At 42.6% G+C, this 20783-nt stretch overlaps 1 long non-coding RNA gene across 1 annotated transcript in view; it reads left to right on the top strand.

Annotated features, from left to right (window-relative positions):
- Positions 1–20783, top strand: part of LOC104125608 — an 81757-nt gene that overhangs the window by 33253 nt on the left and 27721 nt on the right. Inside the window, exon 2 of the long non-coding RNA XR_004841818.1 lies at positions 2961–3082. This is a non-coding gene — a long non-coding RNA (uncharacterized LOC104125608). The remainder of the gene's footprint in view (positions 1–2960; positions 3083–20783) is intronic.

Raw genomic sequence — 20783 nt, forward strand, 5'->3', positions numbered from 1 at the left:
TTCAAATATTGGCATAATTTAAAATTCTTAGATTATCCTCATTTTAAAGACCATCAGAACTGTTATAAGCACCTGTTGTAACCTGGAAAGAATAAAATTAATTTAAACAAACAATTGTGATGAAGGGCCAATGATACTGTCATAATTGGATATTAATAACAGGTATTTGCCAGAGTATATTATGTGTGTGTGTGTATATGTGTATATATATGTTGGTGTGTAGGTACGGATGTATGCGTGTTTTCCGATGGACAGTTATTTTACAGAGAAAAGTATTCAGTGATGCTACGGCAAGAATATATGCACGAGTGGGTTGTATTGATAATGGCCGTAGCTTAAAGGCAGTTGAAAGAAAATGGAAGTCTCCTGTTGGGGAAACCAGCCAAGCCTACTGTATAGGGGTCACATAACTTGAACGTGTATAGATTTGTGTAACAACCTGTGCAGCTGCCCACGGTTGATGGAATAACTGTAGCCATCTTTAGAGCTTATGTAAGACTGGAGTGAAAACAAGTAGTTGTGTGGATTCCGTTGCTTCAGAGTCATGCATGCTGGTATGCAATGCTATGTATGAAAGCATTATTTCATTATTGTTGTAGGAAAAAAAGCCTCCAAATCTTATGTCTGATCTGGTATTCTGCCCTTGGGGTCTGGTTGTAAGTTGGGTACGAAAGGCCTGACTGCAATACTGAAAAGGCTGGTGTTGCTTGTTGAGGTGATGAAAATGGACCACGTGTCCACAGTGATTCTTTTAGTTCTCTCAGTTACTGTAACTTCCAAAGATGAGGAATCATCTGTGGGTGCTAACTGGCTAGTGAAGCTGTTCCTTAGTGACTCCTCCTCCTGAAGAAATTGTAGATAATGGTGTTGGATGATTCCTTACTGCCATGGGATCTCTCTCATGTAGGGTTTAAAATGTTCCAGTTTTTGTTTCCCCTAGAGCAGGCAAGCTAAAGGAAGTGTCTTCAGTATTCAGCTGAAATCCAGACCGATATCCCACAACCTCCTGTACAACTGTTTGAGCAGAGTGACTTTAGAAATGCTGATGGTTAGAAAGATTAGTTTCCAATCAGGACGGAATTAATGCTTGTGCTCTGGGAAAGCAGCAGAAGAGATGCTTAGTATTGTAACTGTAGAGATGTAAAAGAAAATTCCTGCTCTTTATTTCCAAATGTATTTTCTGAAGTCCTTGAAAAATTTTCTCAGGAGCTTCTGGATGTCCTGGTAACAGTAGTTCTTAATCATGCACTTTATCGTTTGCCTTTGGCAAGAAAGCTCAATTCTTTCCTTCTGAATGTGGGGCCTTGCCTTATTGCCTCAGGGAAGCGTTACTGTAATGCACGTCACTTGAGGCTAATTCAACCTGCCACTTGGAAATTGCCCCTGGTGCAGATTGTAGCAGTGCACCATTATCTCAAGCTATTTTTCATCAGAAGCAGACTGCATTTGTTCTGTATGATCTGCATAGCCTGCCAGTTTATTTCAGGTTAGCATGTGAGGTGGTGGCTTTTTTACCTATAAAGCCATGTGTCCTGGTTTTGGCTGGGGTAGAGTTAATTTTCTTCATAGTAGCTGGTATAGCATTGCATTTTGGATATAGGGTGAGAATGCTGTTGATAACACAGGGATGTTTTCGTTACTGCTGTGTACAGAGTCAAGGCCTTTTCTGCTTTTCACACTGCCCCACCAGCAAGCAGGCTGGGGGTGCACAAGAAGTTGGGAGGGGACGCGGCTGGGACAGCTGACCCCAACTGACCAAAGGGGTATTCCAGACCATATGATGTCATGCTCAGTATATAAACTAGGGGAAAAGCTGGCTGGGGGTCCACTGCTCAGGAACTGTCTGGGTATCATTTGGCGGGTGGTGAGCAATTGCATTGCGCATCACTTGTTCTGTATGTTCTTTTGTCATTGGTATTATTTTCCCTTTTGTTTCTGTCCTATCAAATTGTCTTTATCTCAACCCATGAGTTTTACTTTTTTTTTTTTTTTTTTTTTTTCCCCCCCCTTTCTCTCCCCCACCCCCCTGGATCCCACGGGGGGGGGAGTGAGCAATTGGCTGTGTGGTGTTTAGCTGCCTAACCACAACACTATGTTTGGTTTGGCTTCCATCTATGTGATAGGAGCCTTTCTTCCACGTCACATACCAAAGCAGCCCTGGACATCTCAAGATGTAGGTCTACAGCAGCTTAAAGTGATTGACGTTGAGGCCGCTCTGTTGCTGTCCCTGCATTTGTACGGTTCTGCTGCCTCCTTAGCTCTAACCCCTGTGTTTCATGCCTGGATGTTGAGCTGCGACTGAGGGTTGATTTGGCTGAAAACACGTGGAAAAGAATTTTTTGTTCAGCTGAAAGCTCCCTGAACCATACAGTTATCCAGTCCTGGCTCAAGGATGGGCTCAGGGACATGTGGCCAGGAGAGAAAAGAGGCGAGGGAAGTGTGGGATTGTGGCAGGGGTAATTGAAATCAGCTTGCATGATAGCGCAGCCACTCAAGATTCTGGGAATAACAACCCAGTGGTTTCAGCGAGATATAGCTGAGAGCATAGGATGTAAAAGTTAAATGGACTTTGGCTTTGGAATTTACTTTCTCCACTGTTTGCTAAAACCTGCGTTTTGGTACGCATCAGAAACTCTGAAGATCACACACCATCCTGGAAAAAGGGAAAATGATATGAAGGCTTGATTAATTTCTTTTATGAGGTTTGGTTGCTATATGTCATTAGAAGCAAATCAGACGGGGGAAAAAAAAAGAAAACATGCTTTTTTTTCCTGTAAGATTTTTATGTCAAGCCCACATGGATTAGATTTGCAGCTGTCCTCTGGTACTCCTGCTGCAAAGCCTTTGGAGAAGAACCCTTTGCTGCTGTATCCTGCTTTTGGTAGGGCCCGCACTGGAGTTTTTGCCAACTGATTCTAAAAGTTTTTGCTTCATGTCATCCTTTTCTTCTCTTCTTCTAGGGAACTAGAGGGCTTGACACATCCTTTACATCCTGCGTTTACTCTGACCACAGTCCCTCCCTGTTCTCACAAGCGGAGCTCAGCCCTGCTTCCCTTCCTGTTGATTCCCAGTCAGCTACATGGTAAGTTTGCATTATCTCTAGACTTGTTGCCACAAGGTAAAATTCTGGCAGACTCTCTCTAAAATCCATTAGCACTGGGCATTGAGGGCAGAGTACTTCATGCCCATCAAAGATCATTCAGTTGTATTCCAGGCTGACGGCAAGGAAGGGAAGATAGTGTTGAATTAGCATTGGAGCTGAACTTCAGCATAGATTGTTATAGGAATAAAATATGAAGTAAAATATGTGACAGAATTAAATCCATCAGTTCTAATAAAGGAAACAGAAGAAAGCAAAGAAATCTTGGACCCTTAAATCCCATTAACCAGGCCAGAGAGAGAATGTGTTAAAAGGGAGCTGCACTGTATCTTTTTTCATTGTTTGATGAAATAATCTTTTTCACCCTTTAAGTGGTGTGTTTAAAAATCCTGGTATTTTTGAAACAAAGAGAATACACAGCCACCGAGCTAGCTGGTTTTTATACCTTCCTTTTCTGAGTATTGTCCTTCAGTACAATACAGAACCATTTCTTTGTTCTCACAAGCTAGCAGTTAAATTGTATGTAAATGTATGCAAATTAGATGCTGTCTAATAAAGAGAGTCATTAGATGGAAGAAATATTTAGTTTAGGGGGGAAAAAAAGAAAGAAAAGAAAGCAGGTGTATTTTGCAATAGAAAAATGTAAGATTGCAAAAACCCCTCAAACTTTGGGTGAGGGCTTTTTATAAAGCCATTAAAATATTTTCTGGAAGACTTGCTCTACTCTTGGTCCTTTTTTTCTGCACCTTTTTAAATGTATATGTATGTACACTTCTGTGATCTTTTAAAACTCACACTGGCTGTGCTATACATATTCTTGAACAGACATGTAAATACTGTATTCATAAATTTGATTTTTTTTTAAATCGTATACCTATTAACTTACACACATGTACCTTGTATTAGGGGGTGGGTTTTGCTTACTGTGTACGTACAGGTGGAGTCCATGTGGTAATTTTTATTTTCATGGATTGATTTATTCATCATACGCTCTGACTGGATACCTTCTGCTCACTAAATCATCCTCCTCCATTTCATCAACCCCCTCCTCAACAAGTCTGAAGCTTTTTTTTTCTTCTCATTTTACTTATTCACTAGATCTCAGTGCCAGATATGTTTCCATTCTTTTGCTTGCCTTTTCTACCAGGCAATCCCTTTTGAGGTATGTACCTGATTTAAGCCTGAAGCAGCAGTGACCCTTTTAAACACGATGAAGTCACAGCTTTACTGTCAGGTGTCAGAGCGCTGAGATACCAGGAATGTGAAGCTTTGCATCGTCCAAAGCTGGAGTTTCCACACCTGTGGATGGAGCACTCCGCATCTATCTAGGCTCTGAAAGATTTAATATTGATGAACTTTATATTCTTGCCACTTCTAAGGAGATAAAATTTAAGACTTAATCTCTCTCCTTTAGAATCTGTAGTCCCGCTCCTTTCAGCTCAGTTTGGGTGGATTAGTATACATAGATGACATGGCTCAATTATTTTGAAGCCATTCTTGTATTTTGTTTCTGACGGTCAGTTATCATGGTTCAGGCAAGTGGGCTGATAGCTGTACATAAAACAGCATATTTTTACCATTGCAGTTTTGCAAGTCTGGAAGTCTGAAGAAGTATATGTATATGTGTATAAAATATATGTATATAAAAATAATATTGTTTAAATATTTACATATAAAGCCAAGGAATTGGCTTTCTTCCCAGAATTACTGGAACTACCTTCCCCAGGAACATTTGGACTTGAAAAATCTCTACAGCAACAGTTTTCTTCTGCAACTAAACAACTTGTGAAATGAGTGACTAGCTCTGCACCCTTTGCAGTTCGTATGGGTTCTTTTGCTTGGGGTGATAGAGAGGCCTCTGTGCATGGGTAATACGTTTCCAGTTAATTACGGTAAGATTCTCTTTTTTTGCTTGTTCCCCCCATGGTTTCTTGTTGGCTTATTTTATGAGAGCGCGTTTATGAGAGAAACTCTAGCACAGTGGGGACACTTGTTGCTGTTCTAGGACAGGTCCATGCAAAGTGCTGCATCTGGGCCGCGTGCAATTCCTGTCTGGGCAGCTGCAGGGCAGGCAGGCTGATCACTCGGAACGATCTGACTCCCCATTTGCCCAGTGTCCCAATCATACTGGCCTAAGCAGTCAGCAGAGAAGCCACAACGTGTGTCTGCTACCCAGTGGGAAATGTAGGCAGGGTCATTATAAGGAGATGGTGGAAGGTTGGCAGTGAATATTTCAGGTGCTCTTGAAGGTGTAACAGAAGATGTAAGGCTGAGGGGGGTTGTGGAGTCTCCTCTGGACATATTCAAAGCCCACCTGGATGATGTCCTGTGCAACCTGCTCCAGGTGAACCTGCTTTACCAGGAGGGTTGGACTAGATGATCTCCCAAGGTCCCTTCCAACCCTTGCCATTCTGTGATTCTGTGAAGATTGCTCTGTGAGGAATGCAAGGAAAATCTGAGCTATAATATAAGGATGCTAGAGAGAGATCAGGTTAATAAAGTGAGGAGAAACACAGGGTGTAGTGGTGACTAGGAGGGATGAGGCCGCATTCGTAAACAGAAAATGTTAGTGGTTTACCCACTCACCTGGGGCACTGCTCTTCTAGGCTGGCTGGCGTTGAATATCCTAAGGGACCCAAGTCACTAGTGATGCAGATATTTAACACTGATGTTTTCGCACAGTTTGCAATCTAGCTAGGTGTAGCTACACGGATTGTTCAAGTTTTGGGAGGTAGTGGTTAATCCTGAAACCCTAATTGGGAGATTTACACTGGAGATGGGACAGGCTAGCAGTCAAAGGAAATATCTTCTGTCTCACATTGTTGAGCAGGATGCAAACCATACATAGAGACAAGGATGACACTTAAATGGGGGAAGAGTGATGCAGGCTTAGGGGCAGGAATCTGATTAATTCCGTGTTCCTCTCCAGCCTTCCTGTGGTCTGGAGTCATTGTTCAGGGCAGCAGAGAATTCAGTGCCTACGTACTTTTGAGGATATGCATCTTACTACCTCACCCATCTTGACCAGAACGATAATACAGCTTTCCTACCCTCGAAGTGTGATGCGAGGATACATGCATTAAAGATTGTGAGGCTTCTGTATCCTGTGATAACAAATCCAAAAGCTGTATTGTAGACAGATGTGGGAATCAGACCTGTGGTCTGTCTGGTCAGGCGTCGTCCTGTTAAATGTCTTCAGCTGCAGCAGAGGGAGGCACAAGGAATCCTAAGTTGTAATAGCGGAACAACCAATATTTTCACTAGTGATCTTGAAAGTAAATGAGAATTTTTTAACTTGTATTTCTCAGGAGCTTTTGCATCTTTAAAAAAATAGTTTTGAGAAATAAAATATGCCGCACTAAACTAATCCTAGAGCTAACGAACAGGCATTGGGACTAGCAGCTTTTGCTATTACCTACTGCTTATTATTGTTATTATTATTATTTCTTTTTAATTATGCAAAGTGCTAATCAGTTTGATTATGCACAGTGCTAATCAGGTTAATTATGCAAAGTGCTAATCAGTTGTTCTCTAAGCACACGAGGAGAGCAGAGGTGCTGGCAGTGAATGGTGGTTCTAGATGGGGGTAGTCACGGCAGTCATTCCTTATTAAAAGAGGAGTAGGTGAGATGACAGGGGTTTTTGCTTCCATTAAAAAGTAAATTAAAAAAAAAGAAAGCCACGAGGGTGATAGTTCTGGTGGGGTAATGTCTTCTTTCACAGCAAGGCAGACTTTTTTTCCAAGCAGGCTCATGCTGTTGGATAATTTCTGTAGGAGTTTGAGTGCACTGATTTGGGCAAATATATTGCAGAGGGGTCTTGTAATGGGTGAGGTACAAGTTGCCCCCACTTGCTAAGTCGGGATGCATAACTAGAAAATCACAAATTCAGGGAGTTTGTTCAATCTAATGTACAGTCACCTTGTAGGCGCTGGTAAGTAGGATGCTGATAATGTACCATGAATGGCAGTTGATCATACGTTTGTATGGCGGAAGGTACTGCATGAGCATACAAAATGTGTTTCTTTCAGGGTAATGCCTTTACAAGCTGTAAGAACGTAGGGTGCCTTATCAGTGGAACGTACGTTAGGCTGCGTTTCCTCTTCCTCTTTAGTGCTAAATTATAAACTAGAATTTTATGTTCCTGTGAAACAGGATCTGTTTTCAGTAAGCTATGTTCTTCTGACAATTATTGAAGATTCAGTGTGTCTCTCTTACTGTGCTCAGTGTCTAATATCTAACCAGTATTCCTTATTTGATTATGTTTCAGTGTTGGTGTGGGATACATAAGCATTACTTTTTTCAGTTAGTAATGGAGATGACATTCCCAGAGCAGAGAGCTACTTGCTCATAAAAATCTTGGGTAAAGGATGTTAAGAGATTTTTGAAGTCATTAAAACAAAAGACTGCTCCTGTAGAAGGCCATCAGTGCTGGAAGGTTACTGCACCAACAATGGAAGAGAACTTTTCCTTGAAAAATTAGTCATTGAAGGTGGTTATTTACGGGGAGTCGTGACAAATTTTGAAGTATATTTAAGGTAGGAAGTAAAGCAAAGCATCGGTAATTTATGTCTGTGTTGGGTTTGTATGGCAAGGTTTTGGTAGCAGGGGGGCTACAGGGGTGGCTTCTGTGAGAAGCTGCCAGAAGCTTCCCATGTGTCCAACAGAGCCAATGCCAGTTGGCTCCATAGTTAAGAAGGAAAAAACCCAACCCTGCTGCGGAACAGTAGCTGGAGGGAGAGAAGTGAGAAGATGTGAGAGTAAACAGCCTTGCAGACACCAAGGTCAGTGCAGCAGGAGCGGGGGAGGTGCTGCAGGCATGGGAGCAGAGATTCCACTGCAGCCCCTGGTGCAGCCCATAGAGGCCCATGGGGGAGCAGACACCCCCCTGCAGCCTGGGGGAGCAGGTGGGTGCCCAAAGGAGGCTGTGGCCCCATGGGAAGCCTGTGCTGGAGCAGGCTCCTGGCAGGACCTGTGGAGAGAGGACCCCAGGCTGGAGCAGGTTTGCTGACAGGGCTGGTGACCCCACAGGAGACCCACGTTGGAGCAGACTGCTCCTGAGGGACTGCACCCCATGCGAAGGATGGACCCAGGCTGGAGCTGTTCATGAAGAACTGCAGCCCATGGGCATGACCCACGCTGGAGCAGTTCATGGAGGACTGTCTGCCATGGGAGGGACCCCATGCTGGAACAGGGGCAGAGTGTGAGGAGTCCTCCCCCTGAGGAGGAAGGAGCAGCAGAGACAGCATGTGATGGACTGACCACAGTCCCCTTTCCCTCTCCCCCTGTGCCACTCGGGGGAGGAGGTGGAGAAAACTGGCACTGAAGTTGAACCTTGGAAGAAGAGAGGGGTGGGGGAAGGTGTGTTAAGATTCAGGTTGGTTTTTTTTTTTTTAATCCTCTCTTACTCTGATTTGATTGGTAATATATTACACTAATTTCACTGGGTTGAGTGTGTTTTGCCCTTGACTGTAACTGGCAAATGATCTCTCCCTGTCCTTATGTTGACCTGTGAGCCTTTCAATATATTTTTTTTCTTCCCTGTCCAGTTGAGGAGGGGAGTGATAGAGAGGCTTTGGTGGGCACCTGACGTCTAGCCAGGGTCAACCCATCACAGTGGCTTAGAACAGAGTCTGAAACTTAGTGGTATTCCCTCCTTGGCTTTGTGACTACTCCACAAGACACTGACCCTCAAAACAAGTTTACTACAGGACTACAAGTCACAAATACTCATCTGTTCTCGTGAACATTCATTCTGGTGTTAGAAACCTAAACATACCAAGCAGCATCAAGTCTAGTGCCTTAGAGCTGGAGGAGGGGAGTATATGATGCAAATACTCTAAGCAAGAGGGAGATACACCGGGGTCCTGAGACTTTGGATGCTTTCCTGTCCGATCAGAATCCTCTGAACTTAGTGCGCAGCTTCACAAAGACTGGTGGTGAATCAGGTCACCACTACCTCTAGCTGCTGCTCCAGAAGAACGCTCTCTGCCTCAGATCTCAATTTGGCTTGAAGTAGTCCATTCCACAAGCAGACTATTTCTGTAGATTTACTATTTTGCTTTCATTTATTGTCCGTGGCTCCAGTGCCTGCTTGCTCTTTCAGTGCACTCTGCTCCTCTCTCATTAGTTCTTTGATGAGACACAATAGGAGAGTGCGTATCATCTATGAAAACAGGGAAAAACTGTGACTCCTTCCTGTGATCCCTTGGCATCGCCCAGCCTTGGAGGAAGTGGATGCTAAGATTGCTGTACTGACAGAAAAGCAGCAATCACACATCTTCTGGACTATTGCTCTATCTTTTGGAGACTGGGCATATTTTATCAAAAGGAAATTAGTTTTAAAGTTACTGTGATGCTTTAGGTACGTTCTTTGCTATTGTTGAAGTCTTTTCAAACTGGAGTTTCATCCTTTGGAAAGAAAACTTCAAAGTTTTCACGTTGGTAGCGTATTTCGCCTATCCCGTGCAAATTTAAGAGCTGTTGTGTAGTTGGAGGACCCTTGAAATGCCAATAGCATAAACCACACAGCATAATCTTTGCACGTTACAAATGTAAATCTGTCTGAGGCATAATCATAACCTCTGTTGAATTTCACCATTTCAGATATCTGGCCTTCTGATGAATCAAGGAGCTAGAAAGTCAGAAAACTCACATTTTGCTCCCGTTTCTACTGCTTTATTTGTAATCCTGCTAAATTGCATTATCTTGCTCTGCCTTATTTTTTTGGCAGTGAAGTACGGCTAATGATGCAGACCTAACGCAGGGGGTGGGGGAAGGGGTGTAAGGCCAATGTATTGTTTGCAAAGTGCTTCGCTATCTCTGGATTAAAGGGGATATAGAAGTGCAGTGTATTATGGGGACCTATCTGTGTTATTAAGGAGCATCAACCAATCTTATGATGTTGTGTAAATTAGTGCAAGATAGCACCAAAATAGCTTGTGTATTCCTAAAAAGTGAAGTAAGTGGATGGAAAAAACTCAGTTGCCTTGGCTTTAGGGTAATGGGTTGGCAACAGATGGAAAAAACCCAATAAAGAAATCTGTGCCTCCTGTGGTTTAAGCAGCAGGTCTTAAGTGAACTGAGAATTCATTTGCTTGTATGGCAGAAAGTAATTGCTGTAAAACTCCTTTTGCATCGTCTTGAGGACCTGGTCTTCGGAGGTGCAGGCTAACTGCTCCTCAGCTCTGTAGAAGCTGAGTCTGCTCATTGGCATTCACAGAACTGGGAGCTGGTGGGGAATTAATAACAAAAAGATTTTAAACGTTCAGCCTGACCTTTTAAAGTTACTGACCTGCATTCAGGTTACAAATACACAGCAATTTTCTCTTAAGCTGCAAAGACTCTAAATGTTAAATGAGTAACTCGATCAGACTAGCAGCCCTTCTCCCCTCTGTTCGCTCGTGCCCAGCTGCCATGACTGGCGTAAAGGAACAAGAAAACTATCTAAACACATCCATAGCTTACTGTGACACAAGTACTTGGAAGAAGCCCCACTGACATAAACTAACACAAAGTGACACTTTGTTTAAAAAGTTGTTTTGAATGTCTTCTCCCATTGATCTTCTGCAGGGGAGATAAATAAACACTGTGTGTGGTGCAGCCAGGCTGAGTATTTTTGCTCCTATGAGTGTTTATACATTCTCTGGTGGATGTTTGTATTGCTGTTTGTTGACTGTAAATTCCAGACCTGTATGTTTGTAATGTATACATTTGCAGGAGCGGTGCAGTTTTGGGAGTACGGTCGGGGTAGTGCTTTTTACGAACGCAACCAGATGAATAGTGGGTGGGTTTTCTTTCCTCCTTCCAGGGTAGTGAATTGGCCTTTGTGCTCCCAGTGAAAGAGAGGGCTGCGGTGGCAGGAGCTTTAGTTAAGCAGGACCTTCTGTGCTCAGAGTAATGCAGGTAGGTGCATGAGGAAAGCCATGTAGCATTTGTCTGGTAGGAATCAAGTTAGTTTAGCTTTTTATCTAACTAAGAAACAGGTCTGTTGGACTCTCGGTTTGTTCGGTGATGATGAGGATGATGCATGTTTTCTCTTGGGAGGAAGTGACTGAAATTGTTACAGAAGACAAAATTCCTGATAGCAGAGACCCCTCCTGCCTCTCTATTTCTGTTTCGCTGTTTTCTCCCTTGTCTTTAAACAAAATCTTCCCTTTTTCACTTACTGCCTCTGTCAGCATCTCAGTCTCTAGGACAGTGGGAGTGTGTAGAAGATTTTGGGAACTGATGGCAGGCGCTGCTTCGTCCACCAGACTGAATGGGCGTAGCTGCTTGAACGTAGTGTTACATGCAGGAAGAGTTCAGCTTAATCAGTCACTGTTTCTCCTGTTAGGTGGAATTTTCCTTGAACCTGTGCTTCTGTCGTGCTTGTGCAAGTTAAAATTGCATGTTTCTGATGTTCCAAACTGTTTAAAGCCTGCCTAGTGTTTTCCTTTTTGCTGCCTCATGCATGTTATCTCCGTTTATTAGAGACAGGTTTCGCTGCCTTGCTGTTCCTGTTAGAACAACCTCTCTCATTTGCTCATAAGTTTTACTGAATTTTAACCATTCGTAGTTAGTTTTATTAGTTTTAAACATAATTTTGGGGAAGAGCTGCTTCTGCTATGAATGTGCTGTTTACAAACCTGATGCTAGAGGAAAATATTTGGGTTTGCCCATGCTAAAATATCCCGATAACATCTTCTAAGAGTTCTTGTGCCTTCATGGTTTGGAATGATGCTTTGAAAAAAATCAGTCCAATGACCTTTGTGGCAGGGAGGTATTTTGTCCTTTTCTTACTGACACTTGTGCATCTCGCCACCCTGACAATAGCCATTCCAGCAAAATAAGGAGACCTGCTACCATTATCAGCTGCTTAATTAACTCAAGAGGCAGAGGTCTCTCTGGTGGGCCTGAAGGTTGCCATACTGTTGATGACCATAAAGCACTGACATGCTGGTGTGTAGAAGATTCTCTTTTTTCACTTGGCTATTTGAAAATCCTGGGAATGAAATACGCTAAAAAAGGTGAAAGAATACTTTATCTAAAGTCAAATCTGTGAATATTAGAATTAAAGTTGACAGAGCAGCCTTAATTCAACCTCCCTGTGCTTTTCCAGTTTTTAATTATGTGATCACATGCTGTTTTCTGTGGGAACCAGTCATCTTGCAGTACATCTAATGGACCTGATCCGAGGTTGAACAGAGGTTCCTTAGTAAGAGGCTGTTTTCTATAAGATCAATTGCCTCACTTCCTGCAAACACTGGAAAATGTTTAATAAATGAGGCAGGAGATACCAGAAAAAGAAAGGGTGCTCTTATTCTTAAGATTATGGTGAGAGCATGCATGTGCTTAAAGCAAAAAATGGGCTTGAATTGAGTTGCGTGTAAAATCAGTCTTTAGGTGGGTTACAAAGAAAGCTAGTATTTCTGCTTTGTCTTACTAGTTCACTTACTCTTTTTAACACTTCACTATTTCTATCCTTTTAAAACATTCTGTTAATTTTCCTTTAAAGGGGGGGGGGGGAAAGTCAATACCGATAGCAACAGCCTGCCCTGCTCTTCCCTTCTTTCTGATATACAAAAGACTTTCTCCTTTTTTTTTTCTTCCCCCCCAAAAAAATAGCAGTTTCCGGGATTTTGACTTTTCAGTTGTTAGGAAGTGCACTATGTTCCATGTTAGTCACTGACAAAGTGCACACAACTCTTCCTGACACGTTGACAGTTTAGTTGGAGATGCTGCTTTAAGTAGAATGTGTCTGTCTGTAGCCAGGTCCGTTTTCTAAGCACTGGGAATTCAGCTGTTTTCTCGTGAATTCTTCTTTTCATATTTTATTACTACGAAGAGAACACAAAGAGTGCTTGTTTCTTTCTTTCTCTCTCTCTCTCTCTCTTTTTTTTTCCCCCCCCCCTCCAGTTGACACAATCAGTATTATTTGAAGGAAAAAATTACACACAGAATGGGAAATAGGGTGGGAAAATGTAATAGGATCTGCAAATCTTTTCTGTCTTGTCTGAGTAAATGAGAGCTGATGAGAGATGCAGCACAATGAGGGCTAGGGAATGCTAGCTGAACTGGTATATAAAGATTGTTTCATTTTGCTTCATTTCATTTTACTGTATTGAATTTGGAAGGGAAAATTGCAGTGGACATGAAAGTTTGTGGAAACACCTTGGGATGCTGTCCTCTTGACGTGAACCTGGGCAAACAGGAAAAGGAACGTTAAATAAAGTGGTGTATAAATTGTGTAGGTGTGGTTCTGAAGCTACTTTTTGAGCAGTGCCCTTTCAGAAAGAGTGGTCCTGCCTTTAGGGTTATTCTGCTGCTTCTGTTTTTAATCTTTCATTGCCCACTTGAGTTACCAATTTGGGAAAGGTGTCATTGTGGGGGATTTTCTGGGTTGTTTTTGTGGTGGTGGTGGGTTTTTTTGTTTGGTTTTTGAGTCAAAACCATATTGATTTTCAGGCATACATTTTGCAGGATTATGTGGCAACATAATTTTTGCATGCAGACTTTCAAGAAGACTGGAAGGAGGTTATTTCTTCCCCACCTTAAAGGTTCATCTCACCTTTTCAAATTACAATAACGCAGGCTAGGACAGAAGTTGGTCCTAGGTAGGATACCATTACAGCAATGCACTCATCGGTAAATGATTTTACCTTGCATGTTACACTTGCAGTGCTTTTATCCAGCTGGAATGGTTGCACATTGCTTGCTGAAAGGAGGAGCTGTAGGTGTGAGTCAGTTTAATCTGAAAAGTTTTGGGTTTTTTTGTAATGTATTATGCTACTTTAGGCATGGATAATTCCCAAAAAATGGGGAAGATAGGATGTGGTTTGTTTTTTTGTGTTTTTTTTTTTTTTTAACTAAGTCAAAGTCAGTTGTGGAAGACTGAAATAATGCGGCATGAACAGCAAACATTCCTGCATAAAATCTCTGACAACACAGATTATAAGATTTGAGACTCCTGTAGGAGCCACTACTCTTGGGAAATATAAAACATATAACGATTAAACTTTTTTCCTAATCTAAATAAGCAAATTGCAATGTTCAGAAGTAAGATTCAACATCCTGTCTTCAGAGTCCAGCTGGTGTGATCCCAAGGCAGGTTTATGTCATGAACAGACTTAAGACTCTTCCCTTGGAAAAGTTTTCTAACTGTCTCTCTTTCTGTGAGACAGGCACGCTGGGCAAGCATTTACCTGGCAAGTGGTTTGTTTTGTACACTCATTCCCTAAATCAAAGTCCCGAGACTGAAGAGGCTGGGGTAGGGTCGGTGGGCATGGGAAGAGGAACAAAGGGGGATGTTTTTTCTTTCCTCCAGTCAAAAGGATGGTTTAATGGCATCGTGTAATATAGCTCTTCTGCTGCTCTGAGGGCAAGGGACAGATAATTTTAAAATCCTTCCCACCATTGCTGGAGAACACCTATTCCTCATAATGGAGACCTGGCAAGTACAAGGGTATCCATAGGGAAGTGAGTGTCTCTGGATGTGACTCGTTCCAAAGAGCATCTCTTGAGCTCACTATCTAAAATCTGGGTGTCACTAAGTGCCATGGATTCGTGTTAGTTTAAGCACAATCCATTTTTTCCCTGGTTGTGGTTTTGGAATTGTTCCTTTCTCCCTCCCCCTGCCCCCCCGCCAACACGTAAATTTTGGATAACAGAAGAAAAGGGAAGGGAACAAAAGTTCTTCTTTCCCCTCTAGGAGCGGGTAGTGCATGGAAGAGGGAGGCAATGTTCCTGGGGTGATGAGTAGATGCAATGGCTACATAGCATTAAGAACAGATCTGAGAATTTAAAAGCTGGTTGAAATCCAGAACAGGTTGGGGGTTTTGGGGGTGGGGTAAGGAAGAATGCTGTACGGCAACCAATCTTCTCTGCAAATTATCTTAGTCTAAGTCTTTATGCTGTGCAGTCTGAATAGCTAACTTATCTCATATACAATAGTAATTCAAGGAATATTCTTTTTAGTAGAATAAACAAATTTTTGCTGCTTGGCATGTGAAATGCTTGTACTAGTAAATTCCACAGACAGCTTCTTCCCCCCCAATATTGTTTTGTCTGATTATACAACCTTGAAAGTTTAAAATTGACTGGTTTACTGTAAGAAGCATTAAGTAAATGCAATCTCTCTATTTTTAATAACAGTAGCTCAAATTTCATGTGAGATCACACTAGTCCTCCAGTGTAATTAAGTTTATGGTTTTCTTATGCACTTCAAATGCCTGTGATGTGCAGTTAATAGTATTTTTCAGACAAGTATTAGGACACCTCGGCAGTGATGCCAATGTAGGCTGGTGTCTATCAGCAGTGCAGACACCACAAAGTAATGGAAATTGCAAGACGCTCTGCTATAATTTGTCTAAAAATATGCATGACGGCAAAGCTTTTTTACCTGAGTTTAGAAAGTGATAAGGCTCTGAATTAGAGTGAAGCTTCATAAATGATTTGGGCATGAAACAAGATTTTCAAGTTTGGCTGTAAGTCCAGTGTGTATTGACAGTGAAGTGTGGCTGAATATCGGAGATCTTCTGCATCTTGGATTTTGCATCATGACTGTACCTTGAGTCTGGTTTCTGCTACAGAAATTTTAACTGTAAGCTGATACAAGGCTTCATAGGGAGTTCTGGAGAAAAGCTTTGGATGAACTTTTCATCCGTGTACATATATATACACACTATTTTTTTGTTTGTTTAAAGGAGTCATCGTTTTTCAATACAAGAGCATACTTTTTATTTCTAAGGAAAGAAAATTATACTAAAGATGCCTAAGAATTCCAGTTAAGTGGCCTGAAATTATTGAAACAAAATATTTCACTTAATTTAAACTGATGGAGATTTTTTGTTTATTTCAAAGAAGTTTTGATTTTCAAAATTTTTGTAGATGAAGGCCAAAACTTTGAATTCACGAAGAAGAAGAATGTTTCTGACTTGGCTCCAGCCGACACGCTTGTTGAACACTGCAAGTTACAATTATACTTAGCTAGGTTTGGATGTGGAGCTGGATCTGCGTTTGCAGTGTGTGTTGCAGCTCTGTAAGTCAGAACAAGATCTGATTATTTTGGTTATCTTGGAATGTCTGGGCCTCAGTCTGCAGGACAAGATCTGATTATTTTGGTTATCTTGGAAGGTTATCTTGGAATGTCTGGGCCTCAGTCTGCAGCATCGAGATGTTGGGACTCTTGAGATTCAGCTTGGTTGTGTATAGAAGTGTTGGAATTGAGCCCCTAATCCCTTTCTGGAACAATCCCCTCTGATACGATAGGACTATCAGAAGTATTGATAGTAACGGTAAAGTTCTCACTCATCAAAAAAACCTCTCCTCCCCTGTAAAGCTGAAGTACAGCTTCCTTTATGTATGTATTTAGGGACACAGTAAAGTCTAATAGGTAATATGTGGGGCAAATGCTCAGTGGCCTTATTTTCAGCTCGTGAGCTAACTCTTATGCAATGCTTAGCTGTGTTGTGGGGACAGCAGATATGGAAAATCTCTGGCAGGTAGCCGTATACTAGCCCTTGCCTTCCTTTCTTAAACAGCATGTGCAAATGCGAACCAACTGTTTATTTTGTTCATGCAAATTTTGCCCATGCAAATTTAGGCTGCAGGTTTCCTCTGTTGCGCATAAAGAGATTGAAATGTCCTTTAGAGTGGGAAACAATAACAAGGATAGTTTAGTAGGCACCATCTTTTCTTCTGTTTTCTCCTTAATCAAATGAGCATCACACAGACTTCAGCGAGACCGGTGCATCAGTGAGGACTGCAGGATTTGGCCCCACAGGTGTTAACTCATATCAATCCTATGGGGAGCTTTCTTTGCCTGCTATCTGCCTTCTTGGGGGACCGGTGGGGAAGGAAGCGGAGCAGCTGGGACAGGCCATGGGAAGAACCTGCCGTGGCATCAACTGCCCGTTGCTGGCTGGGAACTACTAGTTGACATTTGAGAGAATGTGCTTTATATGAGAAAGCGATGAGTGAATGGAAATTAAAACAAAAGGCTCGAAAATAGAGCTGTAATCAATCTAGCCCAGTGTCTCAATAAACTAGGGACATTTTTTCATATTGAATTTGGGGCAGATATCTCAGCGAGTGCCACAATAGTGGGGTCTTCCCCCCACTCCCTCCTCCCCTTCCATTAAATCTACATTTGGAAGGTGGATGGTGCTGACTCATAAATTAAATTGGAGTAATACATACAGTGTATATATATTTCTGTCACTTTGTCTCAAATTAAACACGAACCTTCTCCCCTGACAAGATGATAGAAAAGTTAATTGCTCGCCCTGGCTTTAAATTGGAATTTGAATTTGCAAAATGCTAAAGGTTTATGAGATCTAAATCATGAGGAGCTTAAATTACATTCCTGTGATAAAATATTAATAAATCAATTAAAACATAAGCCGAGTATAATATTACTTTTTTTGTAGGAACCTTGAACACAATAATTCATTAGAGTGTGCAGTAACAATTATTGTATCTTTTTTAATTTTCTTTTTTATTAGTTTTTTTTTTTTTTAAACTGGGGAAAAGGCAACATCAGATGGGAACACACCACACAATGGTGGAATATTATCCTGGTACCAAATCTAGTCATCTCCTAGTAACGATGCACATCCATACAAAAGCATCTGAGCACCCCTAACTGCAGGCATCACATTGTGGCTCCACTATAACAAGATGCATTCCCTAAAAGCTGGGGGGACCCTTTCTCCCCTCTCTACCATGGGAAAGAAGGGCAGTGGTGTAAGAAGGGAAGTATCCTCACTGCTCCTGCTTTTATTTATTTTTTTTCCCTTTTTCTTTCCCAGCCTCTTCCCATGCCATTCTATCTTTTTTCTTATTCTTTTCCTATTCTCCTTTCCCTTTCTGGGTACAAGACTGGTATGATTTCAGTATCAAAACCATAAAAAAAAAATCACAGACCTTTCTGTAAAGCTGGCCTGAGTTTGTGGTGGGAAAACCTAGGCTAGAATTGGATTTTGTTACTAGATTTTCAGTTATGTTGTGAACAACTGTCACAGCTCTAATCTTTACATAACCCATTTCTGTGTACTATATAAAGAGCACTTCAGGCACAGTATGAAACTTAGTTATTATTTGAGGAAGGAGGTGTTATGCTAGCTCAGCATGCATTTCTTATATGCAAACATTAATACACAAGGAATGCAATTATTACATATACCTGCACACCTCTAGTGCCTGTGAAGGTGTGGATTCCTTCATCAAGTGCTTTTTACCTTCTGCGAAATGACTGGACTGCATGTCTGTTACAGCTAGGCTTGGTAAAGGGTCTAATTGCTATTATTACATTATTTGTGCTGAATTTTCGAACTGTTATTTAGTACAAATTGCACGTTGGTGCCAAATTGGCAGCTCTGGAGACTCAAGTCTGCTGTGTGTATCCATAGCGTAGGTACCGCAGCTGTGTATGCTCTGCCCACCCTCCCCTGAACCCCAGGGTCACGCGCAGCCATCACTCCTGCTAGTGTTGAAGGGTCTCCCGCGTCCTCTTGTATTTTTGCTAGTCACAGGCAAGACCGCTGCTTGCTGTGCCCTCTCCTCCTGCGGGTCATCTGTGCTGCAGCCAAGGGATTTTTTTTGACTAAACTAGGGAATTTAAATAGAAGCCCAAGACAGGTCCCGCTCTTAGAGGATGGGTGGCCGGTAGAGGAGAGGACTGTGCAGTAGGCAGCAGGGACGGGGTGCGCAGCTGCTGCTCCCCCCCTCTGCCTGCTTGCAGCCTGCAGCCATCTCGCTCACAGCGGTACAGGGCAGCTGCCTTGGCCAGCTGAAGCAGTTAGGGCCAGAGTCAGCTGGGGAAAACAAGTGAGAAGAGATCCAGGAGCAGGTGGTGGTTTACGCTTCTAACCACCTGTCTGAGTAACGCTTTTCTGCACTGGCAAGAAGCTGTGGCAGGCTCCGCTTTTCTCTGGGTATGAGATCCTTCGCGATGCTCAGGGCCTTCCCTGTGGGGAGGCTGTAACCAGTGGATTCAAGGATCCTGCTTTACTGTGCTCCTGACTGTCCTGAGTTGGGGGTGACTTCAACTTACAGTTAAGCCTTAGTTTCCAATGGCTTTTCCATTTGCTGTCCCTCTGCTGATGAAACCAATCAGGATCTGTTGTAGTGATGTAGAATGTAATAAAACTTTGTGTTTCTAAGCACATGGACCATGTCAGTACTGCTAAGCTCTTCATCAATATTAAGGAATGGGTTGTTAGTTTTTACATGCATTGCTTTTCATTATCCTCTTTCTAAGAAGGGGATGTGGGAAAAGTCACTTTCTACCAGCTCTGAGTCACGTAGCATGCCAGTGGTGGAGATGCAAGTGGACTACATGTCTTCCAACAGCCCACCCTTGCACTGAACCTCACCAGAATTGGAGAAATGCCAAAGGTGTCCTGTTTGCCGGGAAGATGAAGGTGGTTAACTGAGTAATGTGGACTGAGAAGCAGCTATCAGATGTGACTAGCTTTTTGTGGTTACCAGAATGAGCTAGCATGTAAACCAACCAGCTAAAACCAAAGGCTTCATATCACCAGGATGGTCTGATCTTCCTTCGTTATGATTTTCATAGCAATAGGCTGTTGAGGCTTGACCCAGTGTTGTTTATTCATGGTACTTGATAATTGCATTCACTCAATAGATTCCATACTTCACAAATTTTGTTCTAGAGTGTGACTGAACCTTTGTGAGCATTCCTGTAAATAAATTTTAAAAATTGGATTAGTTGAAGCTTATGTATGTGTAGGGAGGTATTCCAGATTTTTCTTGTGTACAGGGATGACTTCCAGCAGAAGCTAAGAAAAATTCTAGTGCCAAGTTCTTTGTCAGTGATACTTTTCTGCGAATCATGGGAGTTACACTGGGGAAGTGCTTTCTCTATGGCACGCTGTCCTTGCTGGGGGAGAAAGTAGGCTATTTGCACAAGACCATCGTTGCCCCTTGCCCTCCCCATAGCTGGAAACTGATTTTAGCCCTGGGTGACATCAGGTGCCTGAGGTGGTGAATTGAGGCTGGTGTACTGGCTCATAAAAATGGAGAGGAGGGCATGGACTGGCCAGTGCCAGTACAGGTGGTACACTACAACTTTGAGGATCATCCTGTCCAAAACCTTCCTTCTCTGTCCTGCATTGGGATCGGCATCCCTTCTTTACCCCTGCCCCAGGGAGGCAGCCTGCGGCTGGATGGACGGACAGACGCTGCACTAAGGATTTCCATGCCTGTTGGGGGCATTGAGGTTCTTGCCGACGATGGTAAACATGATTTGGCTCCCGTGCTCTCGTAATCAGGCTTACTCGCACTGAACAGAGATTGCTCTATTGCAGTGCCAGGCCTCTAGCAATACCAACTGTTAAATAATAAACAGGCCCTGGTTGTTGGCAGCGGTTCCCTGGCCCCCCCCGCCCCCGCCAACATGGAGTACCCATTTTCTGGGTTTACCTGCCCGCCTGTGCTCTAAAGCACGGACCAGCACCCGTGTTCGGTGGAGGTAGAGGCAGCACAGAAACATCAGTCTCTGTCTAATCTGCTTAGTTTATTATTCTCCTAGGACCTGGGGTGATATAGCAAACATGCAGTGCTTTGGCAGCACTAACAATGGCTGTGCTGTCGTTCTAGATAATATTACAGACTTTTGCCTAATGCATGGGATATTTTTTTTCCCTCTGTTCCTCTGCCTGTTTTTTAAGGTTGTCTTCCCC

This window comes from Egretta garzetta, unplaced genomic scaffold (assembly GCF_000687185.1).
Source record: "Egretta garzetta isolate BGI_Z169 unplaced genomic scaffold, ASM68718v1 scaffold320, whole genome shotgun sequence".
Classification (NCBI taxonomy): Eukaryota; Metazoa; Chordata; class Aves; order Pelecaniformes; family Ardeidae; genus Egretta; species Egretta garzetta.